Genomic DNA, 14,894 nt, shown 5'->3' with positions numbered 1-14,894 from the left:
ACGGAGGGTCCGCGCGCAACGTGGTCGCGTGCTCCCCATCGTCAACAGCCAACGCGAGAAAACAGGAATTCAATAATGAGTGCGTTTCAGAGGATAATCAACTTCCGGTTTTGTACCGGAACGTTGTGCTCGCTGATGTGCCACGACGCTAAACAGATGCGTTTACATTTAAATGAGATGGATTTTAAGTTAGCTGTTTCAAATGGTTGCGCTACTTGAAATATTTATTATAAAGTATGTTAGTGATAAACTGTGTATTTGTAGCTGTTACATTAATTTAGTATTTCATTTTATATGTCACGTCTTGAATGAAAGCGTGTGTAATCGGTATAGCCCAAAGCCAAAGGTTGGCCCAGTGGGTGCAGCCAGGTTAGGCTACATAAACCGCTCCAGTTTATGAATTCTTTGATAAACTAGCTCAGCCGTGGGCCTGCTCAGCTGTGCCTCGTGAGGAAGTCTGCACACTCCGTCTCATGGCCTTCAGGATCGTGTGACCCGTGGAGGGACGAATCGAGATGTGTCAGCCTGCTTCACCTAACCTTGCCTTGTTGTACGACCATGTTTTCGTCAAGGTACTAACTGTGTTTATATTGAATTTCTTTGTGTACGTAGTTGATCGAATGTTTATTTTACAGCTGTAGTTAAATGTCCCGTAAGAACTGTGAGTGATTTCGTTTGTGGTGAATTAAAAAATTCTGGGTATAATTAATTTGTAACGACCCGCGTTATTGTGTGTTTTAGCGGGAAATGTGTTTAATGTAAAATAGTTGCATTATGGGAAAAATTAGTAAAGTAGGTGCGCAACCACTGGGGGGACTTAAGGGTAAAAATGATGGGGTGACCGTGTTCGGTTGTGTTATGAGAAAGTGGCGGCGCTAAGCTGGCTGGGAAGGTTGGCTGGAAGCGTAGGTTCTTGGGGAAACGGGGTACTTAAACCGAGAGCATTACTTTTCTGTGTGTCAGTGTTCTAATATGTTCGCGATGAACGCTGCCTGTGCGTCTTTCTTCGCCCCATCATAACTCACGGTGCTCTGCGCCACTGTATATTATAATATGGCTGAAGCATTTAACCGCTCGTGTTTACAGTTTATGCTTAGTTTGTATGTCAGACTATAAACAGAGGCCCTTTAAACTGATCACCTTAAGAAACGTTTTATTCCATTGTTGTGTGCAGTCACGCGCCAACCGCTCCCTCGTGCTTCCCCACTCAGGCTGCGGCTCGTGCAGTCCCGCCGGATGTGACGCGTGTCTCGCCTTCCGCCTGCACGTGGGAGGCGAGCACCAGCGTGAGCTGCTGTCAGCGATTAGCGTTGGTTGCGGTGTTGCATTTTGACCTTGAACTGGTGTTAATATGTGACCTTTAGTGCACTGACCCCATAAATATTATTGTCTTATTGTTTCAGGGCACCTTGCAAACCCTTTTATCCCTGCTATTTAAGCAGTTCATGCTGTCGCAGGCATCGAAGGCTCATGATTAGTATCGCCTCACTGGGGACATATTGGGGAGGGACTTTGTTGCCCTGGAGTATTGTAAAGGGAGCTGGTAGTGCTAGAGCACAGTAATTCTTTTCTCCTCATCTCACCATGGTATCTCATAATTCCCACAGGTGATGTTCACTGAGGTGGAGTAAGTCTTGGCATGAAGTAAACCTGGCTTGCTGCAAAAGAGCTGCTGTGTCTGTCCAAGGCCCCCAGTATTACACTGCTGTGACTTGAATATTTTAAACAAATGTAAAGCTTTACTGCAGGTGGTGTAGTGGTGAGAGTTCCTCTAGACTCTTGTACTCATGGAGCTTGGTTCAAGTCCCACTTTTCTGTATCACAGCATCAGTTATCCTTTTGTGTAACAGGCTGTTATATCTTGGTTTTTATAGCACAATGAAGCTTGTAATTTGTTACGGGGGGCTATGGTTAAGAATTTCATTGCTTATACCTAATTGCAGTTTTTATAGCTAATTTGGGAAAGTAGTTGAACCATTTTAAGGCTCTTTGACTCTCCAGAATTGTTCTTGTGCCACAGGGTGGCACAGTAATCTCACCCCATAGTCTGTAGTGTGGAGGTAAGCTACACAATGTAAAGTGTCTCCAAGTTATTTTGCTGTGTCATAGTGAAATGTCACAAATTGCATGATGCTTTTCCTATGATAATAGTGTGAGAATTTTATTTATTAAATACAGTGCTTTAACATGGATTTGTGAAATATTATTAGACTTTTTAGGGCTATCAGATGCTCATCTTGGAAAATTATTTTTAACCATATAAAATTATTAATGCTCTCCTTGATTATAAAGGCTTTCGAACAAGATAAACAGATACCGACTGTAGTATTGCTGCATACTCCATATCGACCTGCAAGGAAAACAGGACTTCATTGTTTTTTGTGGTCGCCTTTATGCCGTGTGCTGGTGATCTGCCTGATGTATGCTTCTTTAATCTTTTGAAACAGGGATACTGGACAGAATGCAGGAGAATATATGTGGGTTTCCAGTAGCTTCTCAACAATGAGGTGATGCTTGTTTTCTCCTTGACATCTATATGGCCATATGTCATTTCTCAATAGGTCATTTTCAGAAGTCTGCAGTGATGTAACCTTGCTGTGAGTAAGCGTTGGACATTGTGGACATCACCAATTGGGAGGTGTGTCTCACAGACTGCAGAAATGACCTACACATCAAACTACAGTCTTCTAGTTCATTACAGTGAATCCAGAAAAATTTTAGATGTTTAAAATTCGGATGTCACTGTGATTCTTATTAAGTTGATTACTAATTAAGTGAAAATGCAAACCAGTTTGATCTTTACAGGGAAGCCACAGCAGCAGATAGAAGTGGGGATAAAGCTGACAACAAACACAACATATCTGTGCACAATAATAACAAAATAATGCGAGATTAAACATTTCTTTGACACAAGCAAAGGGTACTATCAGCAGAAACATTAAATCAGTATTAACCTGTAGTGAAGAATGTACAATGTTCACATTTAAGTCTTAAATAAAATACATTTATTTATTTAGCAGACACTTTTCTCCAAAGCAATTTCCAACGAACTCTGTGTAGTGTTATCAGCCCGCACACCTTATTCACCAAGGTGACTTACATTGCTAGATACACTACTTGCACTGGGTCACTCATCCATACATCAGTGAAACACACACTCTCTGTCACTCACACACTATGGGGGAACCTGAACAGCATGTCTTTGGACTGTGGGAGGAAACCGGAGCACCCGGAGGAAACCCACACAGACACGAGGAGAACATGCAAACTCCACACAGACTGAGCGGGGATCGAACCCGTGTCCTCTCGCACCACCTGGGCGCTGTGAGACAGCAGCGTTACTTGCTGTACTGCCCAATTTGCCACGAGGCCTATGATTTCTTTTTTAAAAAAATTCTTTATTCAACAAACATTAAATAATACTGTTAAAGCATTTTGGTGGCCTCATGATAGCTGAAAGTTAAATGTACGGAAAGACCATGTTGAATTTTTCTGCTTTGCGAGTAGTTTAGTGCTTATTGAAATGCAAAGTGTTACTTTTCCTGTTGCTTTGTCTTGGCAACAGAATGTACTAGGAAATCTGTTCCATAAGTGCCCGAATTGTGTAGAAGTAACACTGTAAAATTTGTCATGAACCTCTTTATTTCGAGAGCAGGCATAGTCACTGTTAGTAATGTTGTAGAGTATAGCAGCCAGAATCGCTGTAGGAAATGGGTCTGTAACTGGGTTATGCAAAAATAGGTTCCGAGTGCCCTCAGAGATGCCTGTGAAATTGTCCACAAACAGCAGTGAGCATGACTGTAAAATGGCCTGCTTGAAAAATGTGACGGTGCCATCGAGTGCTTTAGATCTTTGTTTACCGTAATTATTACTCAAATTTTTTAAATAACTGGAACAGTACATTATAATACAGTCGTGTGTCAGCATAAAATATTAGATTATTGGAAATCATTTTCCTGTAAGTAGTCAGTTAACCTGGTCAGTAGCATTAAAATGGGTAAGTTTAGAACACTTAGTGCTTAATGCTCTGAACTTTAGAGATAAAATATAAGTCTTTGTACACAGTAACACGATTTTCCTCGGACAATGTTTAATGTCGCGCTGTCATTTTTCTGCACTACTAGTGAGCAAAGGCGAGGTGGGGCAGCCGCTTTGGGTGAAGGATGAGAAGAGAGAAATATAGATTTTGTTGCCTTGCTGTTGTTTCTTTGTGTGTTTGTGACGGGGGATGGAAAACACATGCTAATGAGTTAATGGTGGGCCCACAGCTGCCACCAACCCGTGCTGCTGAACTGCTGATGTCCCCCGCTCAGACCCAGACCCACGGCCGGCGTACGTATGCACCGGGGAGGGCATGTGAGCGACAGCGCGTGGGTGGGCGGGTGACTGGGTGCACGTGGGAGGGGAGAGAGTGCTTGTTTTCCTTCTTTGTTTGAGGCGTGGAAAGCCACTGTGATAGCCTGTCAGTCATTTGAATCCCCGTGTGTGCTGCGGGCCCCTGGCAGACCAATTGTTATAAAATGGCTGTGATTGACAACTCCGTATGCGTGGCAGCTTCGTTTGGTGCAGCGTTTCCTCTGCAGGGTTGGAATGCGGAATCCAAACCGGAATCCAGCCGAAGAGCAATTAAAGTTACATGCTCTGCTTTCAGTTCAATGGCTGTAAGATTGGGATGGACTTTAGATCAACCATTACCTGCTGCCCAGTACATTCATATGGCCCTCAGTACATTTACATCGATTAATTTAGCTGATGTTTTTTCCCCAAAGCAACTTGCGTTAAGCTACTCATGAGTGCTCATTAACCTATTTTTACAGCTGGGTATTTTTTACAAGCGCATTTTAGGATAAGTACCTTAATCAGTGGCACTATAGCTGGGTTTCAAATCTGGGATTCAGAGACTAATTGCAGCAGCTCTAACCACTCTGCCACCTGCTGCCATTATATCTGCAAGCATCACAAAAACAGGACTGTGAAAATGCTACTGTTTTACAGCTCAGCATAGACCGGTCGCAACGACAATCCAACTGAAATTTGCTCTGTGTATTTGAAGCGTTCTAGATTCTTTTTCAGTCCACAAGGGCCAGAGTCCATGTTGTGTTTCTGTAAGGGGTGTCTGCCCACTTGCTCTGTGAGGGAGCAGGGAGCAGGCGTGACACATATCTCTCTACAGCTGCCTCGTGCATACATGTGGTCTTAGGCACAGGGTTATGCATCTGTGTGCTGCACTTCACTGGGATTGTATGTCATACTGAATGATCTTTTCATGCATAAATAGTCCCATAATACTCACATTAGAGATGATTTCGGGGAAGTATGACAGATTTAAAATAAGTACATCTAGGTGCAATATGACAAAGATTGGTTTATGTTATGTTGTCTATCTGTTGCTTCAATAAAAAATGTAGCTGATCATTTGCTGTATTAAATGTAATAAAGCAGGTCACAGGCCTGTGATGATATGATATGGCTTCTCCCAGTGAAGGCAATGGTGAGTCCATGGTACCGGTCCGAGCTCTGTCTGGTCACGCATTTGCTGATGGCTCCTCTCGCTCGCTCCCACACTCCCTCCCCCATCTCCCTGCACTGTCTCTCCCTCCCCACCCCCTAGCTGGTCAGGATGGGCCTGGCCCCGGCCCCCACTGCGGATGTGCGGAGGGCAGGGAGGTCGTCTTACTGGAAGAGCACTCAGCGCCTGGCACAGGCTGACTCTTTAGTGGGCTAAAGCTGGGCCCACTGGTCTCCAGACTTCCGCTGGCTTTGTGTGTGTGTGTCTGTCTGCATCTGTGTAGGTGTGTCTTTGTGTATATGCATACATGTATGTATCTGTGCGCGTGTGCCTGATTATATGTTTTTGTGGGTCCTTTCTGTATGTTTTATTTCCTTACAGGAGTTTGAAGTGAGCTGTGCATTACTTAATGGCCACATGCAGTCATATGTGATATGGTTTCATATGTATTTGTGCTTAAAATGTTTGGTTCATCCTGTCACTCAAACCTTGTCACGCTTAAGCCAGCATGACATTTGTCAGTAGTGCCTTGGCCCACTGCAGGTTGGTTATAAATCTGTCAGTTGTTTTACTTTCCGTGGAAGACACTGTTAGTGGTATTCTCTTATGGATCACAGCATTTGTGTGTGTGTGTGTGTGTGTTTTTTTTTTTTTTTTCTTTTTTCTTTTTCCCCATTGATGTTCTTTTAACACTGGGCTGTAGGCTCATCCTGCTTTTGACAGTTCTTCCATCCATAGTCAATGCATAGACCGTGACAGAGCTGAATGAATGAAAAATGTTTCATGAATGGATGTGAAGTTGGAGCGCCTATGTTGTACTCATGCCTGACACTGTCTTGCCCTCTTCTTAGTCCTGGAGCTTTACCGCATTTGACTGAGAATGACAAACTAGGTCAGTACGAGGCCAGCGTTCGTCTAGTTCTAACCTTGACCCAGAAACAGGCCTGGTAAGATGGGTAAGTGATCACTGTGTCAGAGGAAGATATGGGAAACTGGTTTGTACTGGGGGGGTGTGTTTACTGCACTTACTGTAGGGATATTGGAGTGTTATGTTTCTCCACTGACCCCTTGGTTAACACGGCGGTTCAGTGAAAGGAAACATTTTACCGTGCTATGGATATACACAACATGGCTCTCATCTGCTGCGTTGTCCTGTCTCCCAGAGGACTGTGGAGCTTTTCTCTTTGTCCAGCAGTCACCTTACTTGCTGCTGCAGCTTCTGAGTTCATGCTCTGTTTTTTAGACAGTGGTTTAAAAGCCAACAGTGCTCCTCACTGTTGTCATTTCTAAAGGCTCCTTTAGCTCTCTGCGTGGTTATCGACCTCCCTGGGCTCCAGAACAAGAACCAGAGGAACCCACATGGAAGCCCCCTGTATTTTGCAGCCTTGCCCTTTGTTCTGTTACAATGATGAGCATGTTATCTGATGGCAGTGTATGGCGCTTTATTACTCCAGTGTATTTCTGTATCAGCTGCATCTGTGCACTTGCTCATGGTCTGTGGACAAAAGAGTGAACAGAGATGATGTGGGATGCATTGTGCTCCTGCTCGAGTTGCAGATGTTGGGCTATTTCTGTGTGTGCGCAGGCGTATCTCAGATTGTATGTGTGTTTCAGACTTTATACATGTGTCACAATGTGTGTGCGTTGAGGAATATCTGCGGTTGTGCATGTGTGTATGTGTGCAAGTCACAGACTGCGTGTCCAGGTGTCTCTCAAACTGTACTCGTATGCGTGTGTCAGACTGCCTGTGTGTTGAGTAGCGTCTGGGGCTGCGTGTCTTCATAGAGTATGCGCCACACAGTGTGGGCAGCAGTGTTCCATGCCGTGTGTGCATGTGTCAAAGACTGCGTGTGGAAGTGTGTCTTTGCCTGTCTGCGTCTTGTCTTTTTCTCTTCCTCTGCGTTTGAGTGTGTAGGTGGGTGACTGTGTGTCTGCAGCACATCTGAGGTTCGCCATACTTCCACACTCCACAAGAAGCAGCGTGGTTGAGCACTGAGACAACGAGAAAGCGATGGAGAGATGGAGGAAGGGAGGGACAGGGAGCGAGAGAGGGATGATGGTGGTGCAGTAAGATGGCGGAGGAGAGAGAACACTGCCTGAGGACCGGATCTTTCCCCCTCTCTCTCTCTCTCTCTCACTCTCTGACTCCTTCTCATTGCCTATCTCTCCCTCTTCTCCTTTCTCCCCCTCTCTTTGTCTCTTTCCTTTCCTGCCTCTCTCTCTCTTTCTCTCTTGCTGCTAGAGCAGCTGTACATCCAGTGTGGCTGTATGCTAATAAAGGTTGCTGCCGCTGCCGCTGCTCTGGGCTGGGGGAAAATAGCTCCACATTGTCTGAGCAGCCCAAGCAGCGCTGATGCGGCCGCAGCACTCTGTTCATTAAGTAAACATGACTCCTAAAAGGATTATTAGCCCAATTTCAGGACAGGATGTCAGAAACCATCAAGGGAGAAAAAAATCCATTATAATAATTGCATTGCGTAAGGAATGGGGGGAAAATGTGGAAGGAGGAAAGGAAAGAGATATGTCTAGAAAGGAAAAAGTGAGAGTGAGATGGAAAGAAGAGGAGGCAGTGGTTGAGGGAGGCAGCAGAACGGGGGGGGGGTTGCCAGACAGAGAGAAAGAAATTATGTTGAGAAGTCACTCCTACTTATTGCTAACCCCCCCTGAGTGGGAGGGTTGACATGGTACAATCCTCCAACAATAAAACAGCCCACAGTAACCCGTCGCGTGGCACAGTTCTTGGTGGGTTCAGGCTGGTGACCCACATGGGGTGGGTTGTAGCTGGAGGGGGAGCAGGGGCACCCAAACCCAGTACCAGCAGCCCGGTTGTAGCAGCGGGCCCGGGCCAGAGCAGGGAGTCTGTCGGACCCCTAGGTCGGTTGTGGCTTGGCCCGGCCTGGTGTGCACCTCACCACCACCCTGCTCTGACCCCCTGGTGAACGGGACGCTGACGAAGACTGCTTTAGTACTCGCCGAAGCCCTGGAGGAAGGTAACTTCACCCAGTGCACGGCTCACTGCCTCCCTCTCCTCCTATCTGCTTTCCTTTCTCTTTCTCTCCTTCCCTCCTTCCTGTCACTTGCCGGCAGGCAGAGCGGTGAGCAGCACCCTTCGAGCTGCAGCGTGAGTACCTTCTCGCCGCCTCTTTCCATCCACAGGGTTATACTCTATTTTAAACTGTTTGCTTGCCTCTGTCTCCCTGCCTCCTTCCCCTACATCTCTCCTGCACGCTGCTGCCGGCTGTTACCTGGCTGTATCAGGGTGATGGTCTTGAGGATGATGAACGCTCATGGCTTTCCACAGCTGCCCTGGAAGTCAGGGGAAAGGGTGGGGTTTCCTCATCTTGTTCATTGTTCGGAAGTAAGCGGAGGAAAAAGACGGTTGGACGGTTCAACGGTAGACCATCTTCAGAGCTCCCTTCCCTGCATTTTATCCAAATACCCTCAACTGGTATTGTACACTTTTGCTATAGACCTTTATCGACACTTTGGAAATTCAACCAGCTCTCTTGTCATGTACTTGGTTCTGTACTCATTTATTAACCCCCCCCTTTAATTACTCCGTGATGTGGCCAGTATTGTATGTACAATGTGAATTTGAAAAGCTTTTGGCTAAAAATTCTAAACTGACATGAGACCATTTGCTGTTGTATGTGTTCCTACACTTATGCAGATAACTGTTTGTTTTTTAATATCTTTTTGTAATCAGGTTAATTCCATCATTTACAACATCTTTTGGATTAAGCTCGAATAAGGACCACTGTATGGTATTTCTGTATGGTGAGCTTGTTTTAGAACTAGACAGAGTTGTACAGTAGAACCTAAAATAATGGAATATGTAGAACATACACATATGTGTGCATGATCTGCTGCTTCACCATGAACTTCTGCTTTTAGAGCAATCATCGAATTCCTGCTAACGAGTGTTCCGTTTTTTAATCGTCTGCTGTTTCTCTGTCGGAACCTGAAGCACTGCAAGGGCAGCACAACATTTGGAATTTTCTGGAGAACCAGGGTTCATAATAGCGAGTTAATTTCCCTTTTTCGTTCTGTAAGAGTGTAATTACTGGTTTTGGAATCAAATGGGATGCTGTGAAATACATGTATTTGGTTGCTGCAAAATGCCATAGAATGAAATGAAAAATAAACATTTTAACTCTGTGCATTTTACCCAAGACCCTAGTTGAGATGACAAATTCAAGAATTGTGGAAATGTATAGAAACTCTAGAGCTTTAGAAATAATTTTAGTGACCTCACTACTGAATTATTAGCATTGATCTTTTTTCCTAAATTGCAAGAAATTACTTATTCACTGGATTTTACAAAAGTCTTAGAATCATTTACAGCAAATATTTTCACCTTTAGGGATGAAAATAGCATCTTTGATGCCCAGGGATGTCAGCTGGGTAGAGTCTGTTTTTGGAAGGTCTGAACCCTTAGAAAACATTTATCTTCCTGGAGACTTCACCTGGAGAATGAACCACAATGACGGCAATAATGAAGAGGAAAATGAAATGGCATGAACGTCCCCACCATGGGTGCATCATTGTAATTCTGGGTTCGATGACACTTTAGTTCACAGGTCCTTCAGGAGAAAAGGCTGGGATTCAAATGTCAATTTAAATGGCGTCTCCTTTCACCCCCCCCCCCCCCCCCCCCCCACGTCTTACCCATCTAGTTGCCTGCTCCTGAGGGAGGGGGGGGAAAAAGCATAATTGATAGATGTCTATCAAAGCTGTCAAGTCGGGCTCCATAGGCGTAATCTGATGCAATTAATAGGAGCGGGGGTTGAGCCCATGGTGCTGGGGGATGGGCATGTGGACAGAGGCAGAGGCTTTGGGGGAGGGGCTGTCCGCCTGCCATGCATTTCCACTCCACGGGTATCCTCCAGATTCTACTGCAGAAATCTATAGCATGAATGAGCGGCATGAGCACGACGATGGATGGGAGGTGTAAGTTAAATGCCGCGTCCTTGGCCTCAGCCTCAGGTTGAGGGGTGGTTCTCTTCATGGATGTTTGTGTAAACCTCAGTTGGCCTCAGGTGGGATTCAGATGAAAGTTCCTCCAAGGCCTTGACCACAGCTCCGAGACTTGGGTGGAGGCATCAGGCCCATAATTCTCAGCTTGCCCCACCCTCTAGGTTGGGTTTGGAAGGGGCTGTCTGCTTGCCTGCCATTCATTGCTTGGGTTTTCTTCCTGCAAGCATGGAGGACGTTGCCCTTCTTGCAAGCATGCTCTTCCTCCTTTTTCTAAGGTTTTCTTCGAGGGGGAAGGCAAGCGGTGTACTGCAGGGTGCGCACGAGTGGCGTTGGTGTCGGTGACACTAGCTCCGTGTGTGTCTCCACAGCTGAGCTCATGGTGCGATGTGTGTGAGAATATGTTTAGATGCTAGTATGCTCTCTGTGCCTGGTGCCTTGACACGGCGCCAGTCTAGTGTGTCGCTCTGATGCTGCATGTATGTGAGACGGATATTACGAGATAGTTTAGTTCGGCAGTGATTTTAGGATATCGGAGTTTTCTCATGGCATATCTCTGTTTTGCTGCTGGAATCTAGTATTTGCAGGGGTGAAACTGAATATTCTAAGTGTCTGAGTTGATCAGCTGTGTGTGTGGTAAGGGGGTGTGATCTCTGTGCTTTTGTAGCTGTGAGGCAGTGGAGTTGCTGTCTGTGTTGCTGTGTCTGTTTTCGTCATGTTGTATTTGCCTTTCTCCATGTATGTCAGAGTTGTGCGGTTGTTTGCGTGTGCTTCTGCAGTGCTGTCGCCGTTGGGGTGTGTTGTGTGGAGAGGTTCCTCGACATGTATGCCTGCGATGGTGTAGATTGCTGCAAGTACTGTGTGTGGGTGTTCGAGTGGGTCGCTTGCTCTGTGTGTATGCATGCGGCTCTATGTATGTAGTTTGCGGTTTCTTTGCACGGTGCAGTCAGTCTTTGGGTGCCTGTAGGGTGTGGTCTCTGTATGTTCATGTGTCGCGTAAGTATTGGCATGATGCGCTTGCTCTGCCTTAGTGTTACAAAGGGTGCGGTCATTCGGTGTGTGTTGTAGTGTTGCAGTTACTCTCTATATGTGCATCTGAGTAGTGCAGCCGAATTGTGTGTCAGATAGGTGCGGTCAACTTGTGTACCAATGTTGGACGGACGTGGTTGCTTTTGTGAATGTCTGGGTAGCAGTATTTGTGTATATACGCAATAGGTGAAGCTGCTCCATTTGTGTGTTCGTGAAATGGGGTTTGTGTATGTGTAGAGTAGCCCAGGGTGTCCAAGGGTGTGGTCATTCTGTGTGTGTGTGTGTCTGTGCATTGACATAGTTCCCTCTTCCTGTGTCTCTCCTTAAGTACTGCGGTTGTGTGTGAATATTGTGTTTATACTGTGTGTGCACGTGTTTGAGAGCTGAGTTTGTCCTGCGTGTTCAAATTGCAGCCCTTTGTATGTTTTGCCCGGACGGATTTGCTACATGTGTGTTTGTGTGTTTTTGCGGTGTATTTTATGTTTGCTTTGAGTATTTATTGTTATAGCGTAGCGGGGTTGTTTTGTCTCGCTGTGTGTGTTGATGGAGTCCGGTCCCTTTAAGGTTGACCACAGTCTTGTCTCATGATGTGGTCTCTATTTGTTTGATCAATTCGTTTTCGTCTTTATCCATTTTGCAGGTTCATCCTCAAAGCGCCATTGTCACTCTGAGAAGAAAAACAAGAGAGATGTCTTCCTTATGCTGTAATATTTACTAATATGGTCTTCGGTCTTTTGAAAATAAAAAAAGAAGAAAACTAAAAACCAGCCTGGGGTTTATTGTATAAAATTGGTTTAAACAGAAAAATATATTGTACAATAGAATATAAGCACTACCAAGGAAAAAACATACAGTAATTGACTTTTAGCTTATCGTTGGTCAAGCTTCACTTATGTGTCACATGCAAATTATTGTAAAGAATCTGGGGACTTTGCTAAATTACATTACTCTTCATTTTTTTTTTTTAACCTGTTGTCTGTCTTTTTTTTTTTTTTTTTGTCAAGGTGTCAGGGCAGCTACATTTGGTGCGTCCAGCGATCATGGCTGCCTGGAGCAGCTAGGACTTGGCACTGCAGTATTCCTCAGTCGGCACAGCTGCAGCAAGATTACAACTAGCAGCGCTCGTCTTCTACTCCACCGATGCAGGAAGCTGTGCTCCTACAACAGTGTAAACATGGGTCATAAGCATTACAGTGTCCTGCAAAGATATCAGCCTCCCAGACGCAAGCATAAACTCCAAAATAACAGCGTCAGTTCATAGGCACTATATGGTGAGTGCAGGAAGAGGAAAGGGCAGCTAGTCCGTCTTTGGCTACATGAACTGATGAGCTGCACTGAGCTGATCATCATTGTGTGTGCACTGAAGCTGGTGTGTGTGCAGATGGTTTGTGTGTGTGTTTGTTACTGTATGGGAGATAGGCAGCGAAGTGGAGGAGGGAGAAGACACATATGGAATACATTAAGCTGAATGCTCCCGTTATGTCATTACCATATTAATATTCTCCGAGTGCTCTTATTTATGTAACTGATTTCTCGGCATGAGTTTCTTTTTGCAGGTGGGATTTTTCATGTGTGTGGTTATTTTTTTTTTCTTTTTTCTTTAAACGGCCTCTGTTTTGTTTGCTTGCCAGGGAACACGGGGAGCGTGTGAAGGCTCTGATCCCGCAAGTGCTGCGGCAGTACAGGTTGCAGCGGAGTGGAAAGGGAGATGGTTGGAGTTTAACCTTCTGCCATCTGTGTGCAATTGATAACTGTGTGTCAGCCACCGGGGAAGTGTGCTTCACAGTGAGTTTCTCTGTGTCACCGTGCAGCTCGCCCCCTGCCTCCATTTTCTTAACACGGCCCTTGTGGCACAAACTCTGGAGCGCATCAGTTTATATCTTATGTGAAATGCTCTTGGCCCTGTTGCTCACCACGTATCATGTATGTATGTTCCAAGGCCACATCTATTTCTTCATTCCTTTCACGCTGAGAAATACCCTGTATCCACCATACATTGAACCACGGGCCACAACCTGCTCTCCATTCACTGTGCCCTTTACTCTCAGCAAACTTCCTGGTCTTCTTGCAGGATGGGTTTTGATGGGACAGAGTGGTCCATTCCAGGTAGGTGGATACCTTTCGTCATCAACCTTCTTCCACGGCATGGAATTGACTATACAGTGAGACGGAAAGTGACACCAGGCTGCTGTCTTTGATCAATACCCATCTTCTTTCACTGCACACTTTCCATTGATCAATAGTTATCTAAATATAGGCGCACTGGCCTTGGCCTAATATTGACTCTCTTCTGCCTAAACTAGCCAAAGCACTGTGTCAGTTTACTTTTTCTTGTGTTAACTAGCTGTCAAAGAACTAAAAACCATATAGCCCGTATGAAGCACAACATGAGTGTTTTTGATTCCTTTTTCTTTTAATGAAGACGTCTCACTGATATTAATGTTCCCCATAAAGAAGCTTTCCACAGGAAGATTTTATATGTTTAGAAAATTCAGAAACCATTGTCATTAGACTAATATTCTGCTTTTTTTTAATCTGCTAAAGTTCAGAACAGGTTTAATTATAAATTTTGCAATTATGAAGCAATCCCCGGGTGAGACGGAAAATAGATGGCCCTGAGATTTTAATCGGGTTTCCTTCTAAATCGGGAGCAGTCGAGAGCCCAGACCCACTTAGTGTCTATTTCCTGTGCTAGCATGTTTCCACACTGCCCAAAGGGCAAGGCCCAGTTTGAAGCTTCTCTCATTGTCTTCCCGAATCAATCAGCAGAATCCTGTAGCCATTTGTATTCCTCCATTATTTATTGCCTTCCTAACAGCTGATTTATAAACCTGTAGAAAACATTTGTTTAATCTGTGGGCCTTGTTGTTTTACTCGTGGACTGTCACATCCAGTCTCTCTTGTCTTCCTTTTTCTTTTTCTTCTAGCTTGCACATGTTTGGTTTCAGGAAGTCAGAAGTCGTACAGCATTGGCTTAGAGCGCTCAGGTTAGTTCCTGCATCCATCCCGCATACATGCACGTGTCACATCACTGTTATGCATGCATTTACACATGACAACCAGAGAAACACTTACCGTTGTCTTCCCTTCAGACATTCAGGCAGCAAAACAATACTCCTCAGGATAACCTGCCGTTAGGATTTTATGAAGAGGGGGGAAGGAAGGGTCTTGCATATGCACACAGGGCTTATGCTGGAATGCTTCTGTCAAAACTATATTACCTTTTAAAATGATCAGCAGCAAGTAACTGTCAGAGCAGGAGTCTTCCTGTTTTTAATTTTTCATGATCATACAGGACACCTGCATTGTTTCTTCTGCAACGTTGACTCAGGTCTCTCTTGTGCATGTTATGCTGAGAATGTGTGGTTGAGGCTAAGATCTG

The 14,894-nt window shown here is 45.0% G+C and overlaps 1 long non-coding RNA gene across 1 annotated transcript; it reads left to right on the top strand.

Moving 5' to 3' along the window:
- Positions 1-309: 309 nt before the first annotated feature.
- Positions 310-13,974, top strand: LOC108918972 (uncharacterized). Its single transcript, XR_001964879.2, has 4 exons — positions 310-572; positions 12,517-12,783; positions 13,144-13,297; positions 13,452-13,974. It is a non-coding gene; the product is annotated as an uncharacterized LOC108918972 (long non-coding RNA).
- The last annotated feature ends 920 nt before the right edge of the window (positions 13,975-14,894 follow it).

Source organism: Scleropages formosus, chromosome 7 (assembly GCF_900964775.1).
Source record: "Scleropages formosus chromosome 7, fSclFor1.1, whole genome shotgun sequence".
Taxonomy (NCBI): Eukaryota; Metazoa; Chordata; class Actinopteri; order Osteoglossiformes; family Osteoglossidae; genus Scleropages; species Scleropages formosus.
The sequence above is the reverse complement of the archived record's forward strand: the minus strand, read 5'-3'. Positions and strand labels throughout refer to the sequence as shown.